Raw genomic sequence first — 16,466 nt, 5'->3', positions numbered from 1 at the left:
GATTCCTTTAGCTCCTTGGGTACTTTCTCTAGCTCCTCCATTAGGGGCCCTGAGATCCATCCAAGCTGACTGTGAGCATCCACTTCTGTGTTTGCTAGGCCCCTGCATAGTCTGACAAGAGACAGCTATATCAGGGTCCTTTCAGCAAAATCTTGCTAGTGTATGCAATGGTGTCAGCATTTGGGAGCTGATTATGGGATGGATTCCCGGATATGGCAGTTTCTAGATGGTCCATCCTTTTGTCTCAGTTCCAAACTTTGTCTCTGTAACTCCTTCCATGGGTGTTTTGTTCCCATTTCTAAGAAGGGGCAAGTGTCCACACTTTGGTCTTCGTTCTTCTTGAGTTTCATGTGTTTTGTAAATTGTATCTTATGTCTTCGGTATTCTACATTTCTGGACTAATATCCACTTATCAGTGAGTACATATTGTGTGAGTTCCTTTGTGATTGGGTTACTTCACTCAGGATGATGCCTCCAGGTCCATCCATTTGCCTGGGAATTTCATAAATTCATTTTTTTAATAGCTGAGTAGTACTCCATTGTGTAAATGTACCACGTTTTCGGTATCCATTCCTCTGTTGAGGGGCATCTGGGTTCTATCCAGCTTCTGGCTATTATAAATAAGGCGGCTATGAATATAGTGGAGCATGTGTCCTTTTTTTAAAATATTTTTATTAGGTATTTTCCTCATTTACATTTCCAATGCTATCCCAAAAGTCCCCCATACCATCTCCCCGACTCCCCTACCCACCCACTCCCACTTTTTGGCCCTGGCATTCCCCTGTAGGAACATCTTCTGGATATATGCCCAGGAGAAGTATTGCGGGATCCTCTAGTAGTATTATGTCCAATATTCTGAAGAACCTCCAGACTGATTTCCAGAGTAGTTGGACAAGCTTGCCATCCCACCAACAATGGAGGAGTGTTCCTCTTCCTCCACATCCTCGCCAGCATCTGCTGTCACCTGAATTTTTCATCTTAGCCATTCTGACTGGTGTGAGGTAGAACCTCAGGGTTGTTTGAATTTGCATTTCCCTGGTGATTAAGGATGCTGAACATTTTTTCAGGTGCTTCTCAGCCATTCGGTATTCCTCAGGTGAGATTCTTTGTTTAGCTCTGAGCCCGATATTTAATGGGGTTATTTGATTTTCTGGAGTCCACCTTCTTGAGTTCTTTATATATATTGGATATTAGTCTCCTATCCGATTTAGGATAGGTAAAGATCCTTTCCCAATCTGTTGGTGGCCTTTTTGTCTTATTGACCTTGTCTTTTGCCTTGCAGAAGTTTGTAATTTTATGAGGTCCCATTTGTCAATTCTTGATCTTACAACACAAACCATTGCTGTTCTATTCAGGAATTTTTCCCCTGTACCCATATCTTTGAGGCTTTTCCATACTTTCTCCTCTATAAGTTTCAGTGTCTCTGGTTTTATGTGAAGTTCCTTAATCCACTTAGATTTGACCTTAGTACAAGGAGATAGGAATGGAACAATTTGCATTCTTCTACATGATATTTGTCAATTGTCCCAGCATCATTTGTTGAAAATGCTGTCTTTTTTCCACTGGATGGTTTTAGCTGCCGTGTCAAAGATCAAGTGACCATAGATGTGTGGGTTCATTTCTGGGTCTTCAATTCTATTCCATTGCTCTACTTGTCTGTCGATATACCAGTACCAATCAGTTTTTATCACAATTGCTCTGTAGTACAGCTTTAGGTCAGGCATGGTGATTCCAATGGAGGTTTTTTTATCCTTGAGCAGAGTTTTTGCTATCCTAGATTTTTTTGTTATTCCAGATGAATTTGCAGATTGCCCTTTCTAATTCGTAGAAGAATTGAGTTGAAATTTTGATGGGGATTGCATTGAATCTCTAGATTGCTTTTGGCAAGACAGCCATTTTTACTATATTGATCCTGCCAATCCATGAGCATGGGAAATCTTTCCATCTTCTGAGAACTTCTTTAATTTCTTTCTTCAGAGACTTGAAGTTCTTATCATACAGATCTTTCACTTCCTTAGTTAGAGTCATGCCAAGGTATTTTGTATTATTTGTGACTCTTGAGAAGGGTGTTGTTTCCCTAATATCTTTCTCAGCCTGTTTATCCTTTGTGTACAGAAAGACCATTGACTTCTTTGAATTAATTTTATGTCCAGCTACTTCATTGAAGCTGTTTATCAGGTTTAGGAGTTCTCTGGTGGAATTTTTAAGGTCACTTATATATACTATCATATCATCTGCAAAAAGTGATATTTGACCTCTTCCTTGCCAATTTGTATCCCCTTGATCTGCTTTTGTTGTTGAATTGCTCTGGCTAGGACTTCAAGTACAATGTTGAATAGTTATGGAGAAAGTGGGCAGCCTTGTCTAGTCCCTGATTTTAATGGGATTGCTTCCAGCTTCTCACCACTTACTTTGATGTTGGCTACTGCTTTGCTGTAGATTGCTTTTATGATGTTTACGTATGGGCCTTGAATTCCTGATCTTTCCAAGACTTTTATCATGAATGGGTGTTGGATTTTGTCAAATGTTTTCTCAGCATCTAACAATATGATCATATAGTTTGTGTCTTTGAGTTTATTTATATACTGGATTAAGTTGATGGATTTCCGTATATTGAACCATCCCTGCAACCCTGGAATGAATACTACTTTGTCAGGATGTGATTGTTTTGATGTGTTCTTGGATTCTGTTAGTGTGAAATTTTTGAGGATTTTTGCATCAACATTCATAAAGGAAATTGGTCTGAAGTTCTCTCTCTTTGTTGGGTCTTTCTGTGGTTTAGGTATCAGAGTAATTGTGGTTTATAGAATGAATTGGGTAGAATACCTTCTGCTTCTATTTTGTGGAATAGTTTGTGAACAACTGGAATTAGATCTTCATTGAAGGTCTGATAGAACTCTGCACTAAACCCATTTGGTCCTGAGCTTTTTTTGATTGGGATACTATTAATGACTGCTTCTATTTCTTTAGGGGATATAGGACTGTTTAGATCATTAACCTGATTTTGATTTAACTTTGGTACCTGGTATCTGTCTAGAAACTTCTCCATTTCCTCCAGGTTTTCCAGTTTTGTTGAGTATAGCCTTTTATAGGAGGATCTGATGGTGGTTTGGATTTCTTCAGGATCTGTTGTTATGTCTCTCTTTTCATTTCTGATTGTGTTAATTAGGATGCTTTCCCTGTGCCCTCTAGTGAGTCTGGCTAAGGGTTTATCTATCTTGTTGATTTTCTCAAAGAACCATCTCCTCCTTTGATTGATTCTTTGAATATTTCTTCTTGTTTCCACTTGGTTGATTTCACCCCTGAGTTTGATTATTTCCTGCCCTCTACTCCTCTTGGGTGAATTTACTTCCTTTTGTTCTAGAGCATTTAGGTGTGTTGTCAAGCTGCTAGTGTGTGCTCTCTCTAGTTTCTTTTTGGAGGCACTCAGAGCTATGAGTTTTCCTCTTAGAAATGCTTTCATTGTGTCCCATAAGTTTGGGTATGTTGTGGCTTCATTTTCATTAAACTCTAAGAAGTCCTTAATTTCTTTCTTTATTCCTTCCTTGACCAAGGTATCATTGAGAAGAGTGTTGTTCTGTTTCCATGTGAATGTTGGCTTTCTATTATTTATTTTGTTATTGCAGATCAGCCTTAGTCCATCATGATCTGATAGGATGTATGGGATAATTTCAATATTTTTCTATCTGTTGAGGCTTGTTTTGTGACCAATTATATGGTCAGTTTTGGAGAAGGTACCATGAGGTGCTGAGAAGAAGGTATATCCTTTTGTTTTAGGAAAAATTGTTCTGTAGATATCTGTTATATCCTTTTGTTTCATAACTTCTGTTAGTGTCACTGTGTCCCTGTTTAGTTTCTGTTTCCATGATCTGTCCATTGATGAAGTCTCCCACTATTATTGTGTGAGGTGCAATATGTGCTTTGAGCTTTACTAAAGTTTCTTTAATGAATGTGGCTGCCCTTGTATTTAGAGCATAGATATTCAGAATTGAGAGTTCCTATTGGAAGATTTTTACCTTTGATGAGTATGAAGTGCTCCTCCTAGTCTTTTTTGATGACTTTGGGCTGGAAGTCCATTTTATGTGATATTAGAATGGCTACTCCAGCTTGTTTCTTCAGACCATTTGCTTGGAAAATAGTTTTCCATCCTTTCATTCTGAGGTAGTGTCTGTCTTTTTCCCTGAGATGGGTTTCCTGTAAGCAGAAAAGTTTTGGGTCCTGTTTGTGTAGCCAGTCTGTTAATCTATGTCTTTTTCTTGGGGAGTTGAGTCCATTGATATTAAGAGATATTAAGGAAAAGTAATTGTTGCTTCCTATTATTTTTGTTGTTAAAGTTCACATTCTGTTTTTGTGGCTGTCTTCCTTTAGGTTTGTTGAATGATTACCTTCTTGCTTTTTCTAGGATGTGGTTTCCATCCTTTTATTGGGTTTTTTTTTCTGTCATTATTCTTTGATGGGCTGGATTTGTGGAAAGATAAGGTGTGAATATGGTTTTGTTGTGGAATACTTTGGCTTCTCCATCTAAGATTATTGAAAGTTTGGCTGGGTATAGTAGCCTGGGCTGGCATTTGTGTTCTCTTAGTGTCTGTATAACATCTGTCAAGGGTCTTCTCACTTTCATAGTCTCTGGTGAAAAATCTGGTGTAATTCTGATAGGCTTGCTTTTATATGTTACTTGACCTTTTTCCCTTACTGCTTTTAATATTCTATCTTTATTTAGTGCACTTGTTGTTCTGATTATTATGTGTTGGTAGGAATTCCTTTTCTGGTCCAGTCTATTTGGAGTTCTGTAGGCTTCTTGTATGTTCATGGGCATCTCTTTCTTTGGGTTTGGGAAGTTTTCTTCTATAATTTTGTTGAAGATATTTGCTGGCCCTTTGAGTTCAAAATATTCATTCTCATCTACTCCTATTATCTGTAGGTTTGGTCTTCTCATTGTGTCCTGGATTTCCTGGATGTTTTGCGTTAGGATCTTTTTTGCATTTTGCATTTTCTTTGATTGTTGTGCCCATGTTCTCTATGGAATCTTCTGCACCTGAGATTCTCTCTTCCATCTCTTGTATTCTGTTGTTTATGCCCGCTTCTATGCTTCTGGATTTCTTTCCTAGAGTTTCTATCTCCAGTGTTGCCTCACTTTGGGTTTTCTTTATTGTGTCTACTTCCCTTTTTAGGTCTAGTATGATTTTGTTCATTTCCACCACCTATTTGGATGTGTTTTCCTGTTTTTCTATAAGGACTTGCAACTCTTTAGCAGTGTTCTCCTGTATTTCTTTAAATGAATTATTAAAGACCTTCTTGGTGTCATCTACCATCACCATGAGATATGCCTTTAAATCCGGGTCTAGGTTTTCAGGTGTTTTGCGGTGCCCTGGACTGGCTGAAGTGGAAGTGGTGGGTTCTGATGATGGTGAGTGGTCTTGGTTTCTGTTAGTAAGATTCTTATGTCTGCCTTTCACAATCTGGTAAACTCCGGAGTCAGTTGTTATAGTTGTCTCTGGTCAGAACTTGTTCCTCTCATGATTCTGTTATTCTCTACCAGCAGACCTGGGAGACTAGCTCTCTCCTGAGTTTCAGTGGTTAGAGCACTCTCTGCAGGCAGGCTCTCCTCTTTCAGGGAAGGTGCACAGATATCTGGCGTACAGACTTGCCTCCTGTCAGAAGATGAAGGCCCGAAACAGGACCTGTCCCAGAAGCTCTTAGCTTCTGTAGTCCACAAGCTCTCCTGTGCAGACTAGTCTAGGTGGAGTGTGGGAACCAAGATGTCTCCTGCAGATGCTCTGGCAAAGTGCTCCCTTGTCACTTGCTTTTGCTTTTCAACAGGTTATTTCTCAGTAGATCAGACTGGCTTGCAATCAAGGATACTCCTGTTTTAGCTTCCTAAGTTTTTGGGTTTCAGCTGTATGCCAAATACATGTTAGAAAAAAATTGTTATGTATCCTTAACAGTACTACGAAATGCTGAACATTTCTGTTATCTCCTGTCTTCTTAACATCACTTATGTTATCCACATGTATGATTCAGCTATCAATTTGTAAGGGAAATATAGATCTTCTGATGGGCAGTCATATTCTCTCCTAAGTTGTCCTAGACATCCATCTTTCTCACATCTGTTTCCCACAAACTTCCAACTTACCTGTGGCCACTCTACCTAAACCATTTAAATGTAAGGGGTGATCCTAACAACTGTACTGAGAAGAGTGGCTTGAGCCCCCTAAATCTTTTAGGAATAGTTTCAGTGGCATTTATTGAGCAACTATTTCCTAAGACCAAAATCCCCCAAACATAAGGCATTCTAGAAGGGAGAAATATTTTCCTTGTGCATGTTGATGCATACTTTTTCTAAACTAAGAACATTTGGAACTCTGACTCATACTTAAGCAATCCTTAAAAATAAATTTCAAGAGTTTGCTTGGGCAGCAAATATAATAAAATTGGATCAATTGGGAGAACAGTAGCATGGTTCCTAGGCAAGGATGCAATGCAAATTTGTGAAGCATTCCATATTTTAAGCCTGTTCTTTTCTAATGAGAGACAGAAAGAAAACTGATTTTCAGGGAAGGTGAGATGGGGATGAATGGAGAGGAACAAAGCGAGAGGAAACTACAATCAGGATGTATTATATGAGAAATGAAGCTATTAAGAAAACATAACTATAAACAATAAATTAGTAAATAAATATCCAGCTGTTAGTGACAAAACATCCTGTAATTCAAGCAGTTAGGAAATGGAGGCAGGAGGAGAATTAGGAGTTTAAGGTTGGCCTCTACTACATAGATTGGACTATAGGAAAGATTGAAGCCATCCTGTAAGAGTTCAGAGCCCATGAAATAGAGGATACTTTTGCCTAGTGTCCTCTGTAGTAACATTTAGGGGAAGATGAGAATTTCAGGACACAGGTAGAGAGAAAGCTGAAACAGGGACAGGCAGGGAAGTACTAGAAGACATGACTACTTAGATGAAGACTCCCTCCCAGCATTACGCATTGGTCAAGTCAGTTTTATTTTTTTTTTATTACAATACCATAATGCTTTTACTACTATAGCTCTGTAGTACAATTTAATGTCAGAGATGGTGATACCTCCAGTAGTTATTTTATAATTCAGGATTGACTTACTTATTCTATTTTCTTTTGATTTTTTGTTTTGATTTGATTCTATTTGATTTGTCTGTCTGTCTGTCTGTGTTTCCATATGAAGCTTAACTTTGTGAGCATTTTCATTTCAACTTCTGTGAAAATTGTATTGGATTTTTTATTAGATATTTTCTTTATTTACATTTTAAATGTATTGGAGTTTTAAAAGGAATTCCAATAAATCTATAAATTATTTTGATAGGGTCACCATATTTATTATATTAATCCAGCCAATCCATGAACACAGGTATCATTTCCATCTTCTAACATCTTCTACAATTTCTTCAATGTATTGAAGTTTTTATTTATAAGTCTTTCACTTGCTTGATTAGTGCTCTCCTAAAGTGATATTTGAGGCTATTGTAAAATGTTTTGTTTCCCTGATTTCTCTTTCAGTGTGTTTGCCATTTGTATTCAGGAAGACTACTGGTTGTGTGTGTGTGTGTGTGTGTGTGTGTGTGTGTGTGTGTGTGCTAATTTTGTATCTTGTTATTTTGCTAGAAGTGTTAATCAGCTATGGAAGTTCCTTGGTAGAATTTTATAAATTTTATGTAAATCTTATCATCCACATAACAGATACTTTGACATTTTCCCTTCCAATTTGTATCTGCTTGAGCCCTTTTGGTTGTTTTATTGTTCTAGATAAGATTTAAAGTAAATCTAGATAAGATTCAATAGGATTTTATTGAATAGATATGGTCTAGAGTGGACATTCTTGTCTGTTTCCTAATTATAGTGAAAATGCTTTGAGTTCCTTTTAGTTTTATGTGCTTAAATTGCTAGTCTCCCTATACGTTTCATAATGAAGAGTATTGGATTTTTGTCAAAATGATCTTGTAGTTGTCTTTCAGTATGTTTATGTCATGGATTATATTTATTGATTTACATCTGTTGAACTGTCACTGTACTTGTGAGATGAAGCCTGCAAGATTTTGGTATATAATCCTTTTGATGTGTTCTCAGTTTGGTTTACTCGAATTTTATTGAGAATATTTACATATGCACACATAAAGGATATAGGCTTAGTCATTTTCTTTCTTTGATGGAACTTTGAGTGTTTTAGGTGTCAAGATAATAGTGGCCTCATAAAAAGAATTAGTTAACATTCTTTCAGTTTCTATTTTGTAAGATAATTAGAGATATATTGGCACTAGCTAATTCCTCTTTGAAGATCTGTTAGAATTTTCCACTAAATCCATCTGGCCCTGGGTTTTGTTGTTCAGAGGCTTTTAATTATTGCATCTACTTTATGAAGAGTTATGGTTCTGTTTGAATTCCTTATCTGATCTTGACTGAACTTTGCCAGAAAATTTAACCATTTCTTTTAGGTTTTACAGTTTGGTTGAGTACAGGTTGGTTTTTTGTTTGTTTGTTTGCTTGCTTGCTTTTCACTTTTGTTGTTGTTTATTTCTGTTTGGTTTTGGTTTTGTCTTAAGTACGTACTTATGATTCTGTGGATTTCCTTGAGTCTTTTGTGATATCATCTTTTTATTTCTAATTTTAATACTTTCTTTATCTTTTAGTTAAATTGGTGAAGGGTTTATCACAGTTATCATTTTTTTAGAGGAGTGCCTCTTTATTTCCTTGACTCTATGTATTATATTTTTTGTTGTTTTTTGATTTATTGGTTTTAGCCTCAGGTTTGATTTTTTTTTCTTGCCATCTACTCTTTGTAAGTGTTATTTTCCCCTTCTTATTTCCTTCCTTCCTTCCTTCCTTCCTTCCTTCCTTCCTTCCTTCCTTCCTTCCTTCCTTTCTTTCTTTCTCTCTCTCTCTCTCTCTTTTTCTCTCTCTCTCTTTCTTTCTTTCTTTCTTTCTTTTGCTCTTTCTTTTTTTAGACACACTCTTAGAACATGTGGCCCATAGGTTTGGCCATATTGTGTTTTCATTTTCATTCAATATTAAAGACTTAGATTTTTCTTTTTCATTTCATTTCTCACACACTTATTGGTTAGACTTACCTCTGAGGTTTTTGTTTGACTTCTTAAATTCTTTCATTTACAGTTTTAGCTCAGTTTGTGTTTCCTTTGATGATTTTATTTCAATTTCCAGGTCTTTATCATTTCTTTCTAGTTTGTTTCTGTTTTCACAGACTTCATTAAAGGATTTATTCATATTTTCTTTAAGGTCTTTGAACATATCCATAATTGGTATTTTGAAGTCCTTGCCTTGTGCTCTAGTAGAGTTGCTGGGTTCTAGTTGATATTGTGTTGTATTTTTGCACTGGTGTCAAGGAATTTGGGTTTAGGATGCTTGAGGTAATTTTCAGTGTTGATATCTGGTCTTGTCTTTGTTGAGTGAATATTCCATTCTTTGATTCTGTTGCTCTCTCTGGGTCTTATGAAAGGTTAGCAGCTCTGGTTTGTCTGGTGGAGAGTACTTCCGCAGCCTGGGTGGATGGCAGAAAAAAATAAAAGAGAGCTACCAGAATAGGCTAAGAAGAGGTTTACGACAGAGTTAAAGGGATCCAGTTCATACCAAGATGTGAAGATGACAAGGATTTGGAGGTGTGGTTGATGGGAATTGGAGATCCTGCAAAGTAGGTTTTAAAGAGGCAAAGATCAATCTGTAGCAACAGGGATGAACATGATTGAGAGAACCTGGCTAGTCTGGACAAAGGGTTAAAATATCCACTGACTGGAGAAATTATGATGGAGGACTGAAAGAATAGTTTTAATCTTCTACCTGAGTCACTGTCAGATGTGGCCATATGGGGTTTGGGGGATCCCAGGTAGAAAGTGTTTCTAGGTATCTGTGGCTGAAACAAAGGAAAGGGAATGGACAAAATGGGAAATGCTAAAGGGTTCACAAGATGGAGGAAAGCTGAGTCTACAACAGGGCTCTTTGAAGCCTCCAGACAATGGAGGCAGGGTGAGAGGAGAAGCACTTGCAAGTAGTCAGCTACAAGGCTGAGGATGAAACTGGAGTGATTTCAGTGGAGCAGAAACCAGACTCTGAAAACCACATTTCCCTTACGATATGAAGAAGACTTTCCATTCTGTTGTTTATTTTCCACATCCTTCTATAATCAGGGAGACAGGGAAGTTTCCTATGATGAATCTATGAAAATGAGCAAGGGGATTACCTAGAGAATATAGCCATTAGCCATACTAGCAACAGGGAGGGAAACAGCCTTTAGAGGGTATTTACTCCATGCTTCTGAACGAAGGCCATGTGTACTCTCCTTCCTCCCAATGATCAAATAGTCACCAGAAAACAAAAACGAACAAAAATGCTAAAGTTGAACAATCTGTAACAATGATCAATATTAAGTGGTGGATTTTCTTCCATATTCTTGTTATTTTGATAACTTCTTTACTATTAAAACCATCTATCCTTTCCATACTATCCCACCATTTCATGGAACAGAGTCAGTAGATAGGTTTCCTGTGTCATCATGCTTCTGATGTTTCATCTAGAAATCACTCAGCAGACAAGCCCTTCTCCTCATCATGACTGCTCTTATGAGCAGACATTTTTCTCTATTCCAGGTTCCAAAGCTGCCAGACTATGCCCGCGGCTTCTCCAAAGGCTTTCCTCACTGTTGTTTGTTTGGATTTCCTTTTTTATTTTCCTGGCATCTGAATTTATTTCACATACAAGGCAAAGTGTTTTGGCAAGTAACTCACTGGAGGCATTCTGACACTTCACAGCTAATTTTGTTACAAGAGAAATGCCCAAGCATTCTCTCAGAAAGCACGACTCTCCTATGGTGTAAACTGAACCTATTAAGAGGCTTATAATATATAGTGTATGTCTGATTCTTTCCAGTAAAACTTCAATAGGAATACTGGCTTTCCAAAAATAAAATAAAAGTAATGCTTTAAGAAGAGTACATTTAAAATAAAAAGGGAAGTCTGGTTCATTGCTGGCTGTTATTCCAGACAAACAGCTGAGTACAGAATTTCAAATATAAATTTCAAAAACTTTGTAGTTAAGGAAGTGATATTTCATCAAATGTTGCCCGAATGTGGATCTAATTCCAGTTTTTGAGGAACAGTGAAAAGACAATGCTGTATGATCTCAAAGGAAAAGATTCCACCAGGTAATACAAAGAAGCTTGGTGGAAAAATATCTCCAAATATGTGGATTTGGGATAAATGAAGGCATGAAGGGGTGCAGTGTTAGCTTATGAGTTGGTGAATGTTGATGAGGAACGAAGGAAGCTGCTTCTGAAAGAAATAAAATGCAATTCTCCAAAACACTTGAAAGCTAAAATGTCTCTATGATTTTTCTAAGACTGTTGGAACATGCAGAAAATACTCATTGATGCCACAGTAGAAGTACCCTACACTATATATTAAGTGGATATATTGTTCACATGAAGAACGTTCTACCTGTGGGCTAAAGTGCAGATGGCCAAAACACTTAGAAATAATGGTCTTTGTAAAAATGGAAATACAACTGGAATCAAAAGGCAAAGGCAGTGACTGATTGAAGTATTAGATGGTCCAAGGTGCCTACTATTACTGAACCTAATAACTGTGCAGAAAAGGGAGCAACACAAACAGAACAGTGACATGAAAGCAAGAGAAATTATTGAAGAACATCTAATTGGTAGAAAAATGAGGGATGGCAATTAAAATATGCCAACTGCATGGCTATATATATATATATATATATATATATATATATATATATTGAGAGAGAGAGAGAGAGAGAGAGAGAGCAATAATAATGGTAATATTAAAGTTGATAACTACATCTCATAATCATGCACTTAGGAACTTATCAATATAACTGTGTCTTATATAAAGTATCTAATTCAAAACTTGAATCACTTTCATACAGAAGCATCATCTGCCCATGTTCATTAGAAAAAGAAATTATGATTCAATGAAGGTTAAATAATTTGTTCACACATTGAAACACAAGTTAAAATGTCATGTCTTCAGGCTCAGGATTTTGTAACCTAAGACAATTCCCAAATACAGAAACCATGGCCATTCCTGTCAGAAGAAAGTCCCTGGTCTCACTTCCAAAATCTTTTACCCCCAAACCTCACCACCACAGTCCTATTGTGCAGCATTTTTTACTTGATTGTTGAGTCTGAATAATACATTCCTACCAGGCTTTTTCATGGTAAAATTTGTGTCACTTTATATGCTGGAACAACTTCTGAGCTCTGTGCTTTAGATCTCTCGACTGCTGGAGCCAACAAACATCAGTAGGCACTGGGCAAGCTCTTTATGGGTCACTGATGATCCTTCCTAAATGCTATGGAGTCCAGAAGAAGAAAGTGGGAGCAAATGGGCAGGGGGGCCTATGCTGGATTGGAGGATGACTGTCATAGACCATAATTGTCTTTTCCCAATGTTGTACGTTTGTCAGGAGTGCCCAGTGCCAATTCTATTATATATTTCTTACCCTGAAGAAATATCCCTTCTGATATAGTTGCTTGGATTGACTTAGTCTATTTCATGCAAAATGAGATTAGACTTACAATCTCCCAGAGCCAGGCTGGCAGCTTATACCTGTTGGTTGGTGAGTATTCCACACAAACAACCTCTTTTCTTGATCAGAAAGAAGGAGATGACCTGAAGGTCTATGGAAGTTACTGCAAATGTTTACATAGGTAACATCTATGCTCTGAAGGAAATTATGTGAAAATGAACATAAAAGCTCACTGCAAAGTAACTGAGATTTAAATTTTAAATAGTTAACAGTTTTAGAAATATAATCATTCTGTACTGTATATTTTATAATAATATAACATGTTTTCATTAATGTCAAGTCATAGGACTTTCCTAGGGTTTGCTGTGGAGACACTGAAGAACATCCACTCTCCCAGGATCATGCAAGAATGAATTTAGAGGTGGACAGGAATCAGATATTACTTCTTTCTACCCAGATGCTGGATTTATCTCTTCAATATAGGACCACCTTGTCTTTGCTAGGAAATAAATCCACAGATATAAATTCCTTAGACTATAAAATGAGGCATTATAGAGAGGGGTAAAGCCACCCGCCTTACTTCCTAAAACAACAGTATCCAGCTTGGACAAAGATGGGTGAGACAAGTCCTCTGTTACCCCTCAGGAGACAACTGTGTTCTTTTGCTTTCTCCATTAGGAAACTCAGGCTCATGAGGGAATCTGACACCAGGCAGCTCAAAGGCAACATTTCTGCTTAAACTTCAACCAACATCACAGCCGCTGCTTTCAGTTCTTTCAGTTTCAAGCTATTACATATATCAAAATAATTTAAAATCTTTTTATTGGATATTTTCTTTATTTGCATTTCAAAGTTTATCCCCTTTCCCAGTGCCCCCGCTAAAATCCCCTATCCTATCCCACCTCCACCTGCTTCTATGAGGGTTTTCACCCACCCACCCACTCCTGCCTCCCTGGCATTCCCCTACACTGGAGCATTGAGCCTTTACAAGACCAAGGGCCTCTCCTCCCATTGATGCCCGAAAAGGCCATCCTCTACTACATATGCAGCTGGAGCCATGGGTCCCTCCTTGGTTGGTGGTTTAGTCCCTGGGAGTTCGGGAAGGGCGGAGGGGGGTAGCTGGTTGGTCATGGAGGAAGTTTGAATTATCTTCAATTTACTAAAATTAGTAAAATTTACTTTCAAAGAACTGACCTGAGTTACATAGTTATTGAATATATGTAACAAACTGCTAAATTAACATATCTTACCTATCCTCAGTTGATGATATTAATGATAGTTGGATGGGAGATCAGTAGGGGGGGACAAAAAGAATCATGGCAAGCTGTTGGGAATAGGCTCAACATCATTGAAACCATCTTTCAAATTCTAATGTTATTTATTTTACAACTCAACTGCAGTTTCTGCTCCCTCCTTTCCTTCCAGTCTCCCCCCCCCCCCACCTTGACTCTCTTCTCAGATGGCCCCATCAACTCCTCCTCTTCTGTTTCTATCAGAAAAGGGCTGGCTTCAGTGGATATCAACCAGCCATGGCATATCAACTTGCAGTAAGACTAGTCACCTCCTCTCCTACTAATGCTAGACAAGGAAATCTAAAGGGTTGCCCTGAGTAAAGGGAAAGGGTCCCAGATGAAGGCAGCAGACTCAGAGACAGCTCCTGTTCTGACTGTTAGGAACCCTAACAGAAGATCGTGCTACACAACTGTAACATGTGTACAAAGGGGCTAGTTCAATTCTATCCAGGCTCCCTTCTTGGTCATTTAACCAAATCTTTTTTTCTCTCCTTTCCTTTCCTTTCCTTTCCTTTCCTTTCCTTTCCTTTCCTTTCCTTTCCTTTCCTTTCCTTTCCTTTCCTTTCCTTTCCTTTCCTTTCCTTTCCTTTCCTTTCCTTTCCTTTCCTTTCCTTTCCTTTCCTTTCCTTCCCTTCCCTTCCCTTCCCTTCCCTTCCCTTCCCTTCCCTTCCCTTCCCTTCCCTTCCCTTCCCTTCCCTTCCCTTCCCTTCCTCTCTCTCTCTCTCTCTCTCTCTCTCTCTCTCTCTCTCTCTCTCTCTCTCTCTCTCTCTCTCCCTGTAACCATTTTCTGGATAGAGATGCATTCTAGCCTTTTAAGTCTATGTGAATGAATTAGGACATGAGAAGTTTTCAGACTTAATATCCACAAAGAATATATGGAGTTTTATGTGAATGTGGATTTTATGGCAGAAAGTAGAATCTCAAATTACTCTGAAACACTGCTTCACCATTCTTTCTGTGGCCTTGGAATCATTACCTACAGGGGCCAAGGAGGTACTTTATTTCAGAATTACATTTCTGCTGTTCATACTCCAAACTCATGTTAACATTTTTTTAAAAGGCCATTTACAATAAACACTCTTGTCTTTGTTGGCTCCTAAGCCAGCCAATGAAGCCACTAAACTATTTGTGTTCTCTTCACCTTTGGTGTTATCTTGGAATGCTATAATGGAACAATGTGGAATCAGATAAGCTGTAATTTTTATTGTCATGATATCTCAAGGTAAATTTATAGGCTGAACTTGACATCAGAAAGACAGAAGAGCAACATGCTTTTACAAAATGCTCTGCTATTTGAAACTTGAAGAATGTTGGAAATAAGCTGCCTCTTTCCTCATATTAAGAATGTTACATACATTAAAATATTCCTTCATTAATTTATTGTGTACAAAGTAGTTTCATCAGCTAAACTTCTTATGGGTAGAATTATATTCATGTTGTAAAACTAGTGTTTAACGTGCAATTATATCACAGAAACTTGATTATGTTAAGTATTATAGATCTCAACATTTGATTTTAGTTCTCTTTTCATGGAAGGCTGAGAGGAGACATTAATTTATCAAACAATATAGTATTAGTATGGCTATTTAGGAAACTACTTCTGTGTTTAAATACATAAATTAAGTATCCTTCCTAGACTGTGGCCACATTGTCTCCAAACTGAAGGGCTCTAATAATTAAACTAAATAGTTGTAGCATCTCTGTTGAGCAGCAGCAAGTAGCTACTCTGTGCTAGTGGAGTTTTAAGGAGACACAGTACAGGTCTCCTCCATTGAGAGACCTTCAGTTTACTGTGGATCTAAGGACAACTGCCTGGCTTTCTTTTATAGAAAATAAATGAATGCACCTATTGTTTCACATAGACAGATATGTTTTGCTTCTTCACTTCTTCCTAACCACTTTTGTGTACCCTCAACTACAAAATGGGAAATATATTTGAATATAGTTTACTCCCATTATGGAAGTGAGTAGATTGTCGTTTTGTAACAAAAGTACTGTTGTTATATCTCCAAGACAATTATTTTAGGTCTTGGTAACCTGTTGCTCTAGGTTATGCCCTGCAACTGACATTCTTTCATTTTACATCTTTATTTTGCCCTCATCTATTTATTTACATTGCACTTTGCATTTACCATTTTATAACTACTAGATTTAGTTTACTGAGTGTAGGAGATTCCAGGACATTCTTTTCATCAAATAGTGCTTTTTTAAATTTTTTCATTTATGTAACATATATGTAAAGTAAAAACAAATATTGTAACAATATGATACAAAATATGATACAAAGCAGAAATCCAAAATTCAACAATTACCATTAAAATTTGTATTAAAAGTATTCCTCTAATAAACAGGTACATCAGATTTGTTTGCATCATATTTTATACATTCTGCAGATATGAGTGAACTGCAGGAGAATTAACAGTACTTCATCCAATGCTAGTATTAGCTTTAAGGACCTTAAGAAAAACCTTAGTTAACTCCATTTAAAAACACAGAAGAAGGTCAGATGTATATATTACATGAGATTTCTAGTCCATAGTTATGGGGTGCCTTGTGTATTTACTCTTGGTCAAGATATTGTATAGTGTTTCAAGCATCTGCTCTCCCATTCCAAGAGTCTTTAAGTTTAATGCAAGTCAGCATCAGAT

At 37.4% G+C, this 16,466-nt stretch overlaps 1 protein-coding gene and 1 non-coding gene across 6 annotated transcripts in view; both read left to right on the top strand.

Moving 5' to 3' along the window:
- Positions 1-16,466, top strand: part of Grid2 (glutamate ionotropic receptor delta type subunit 2) — a 1,534,794-nt gene that overhangs the window by 1,210,524 nt on the left and 307,804 nt on the right. The gene's annotated exons all lie outside the window — the stretch shown is intronic.
- LOC115031348 (U6 spliceosomal RNA) lies at positions 6,406-6,508 on the top strand. Its single transcript, XR_003836989.1, has one exon. It is a non-coding gene; the product is annotated as a U6 spliceosomal RNA (small nuclear RNA).

The sequence above is a fragment of the Mus caroli genome, unplaced genomic scaffold (genome assembly GCF_978045245.1).
Source record: "Mus caroli unplaced genomic scaffold, Mus_caroli_1 scaffold_7, whole genome shotgun sequence".
Classification (NCBI taxonomy): domain Eukaryota; kingdom Metazoa; phylum Chordata; class Mammalia; order Rodentia; family Muridae; genus Mus; species Mus caroli.
Note: the sequence above shows the minus strand (reverse complement) of the source record. Positions and strands in the feature narration are given on the sequence as shown.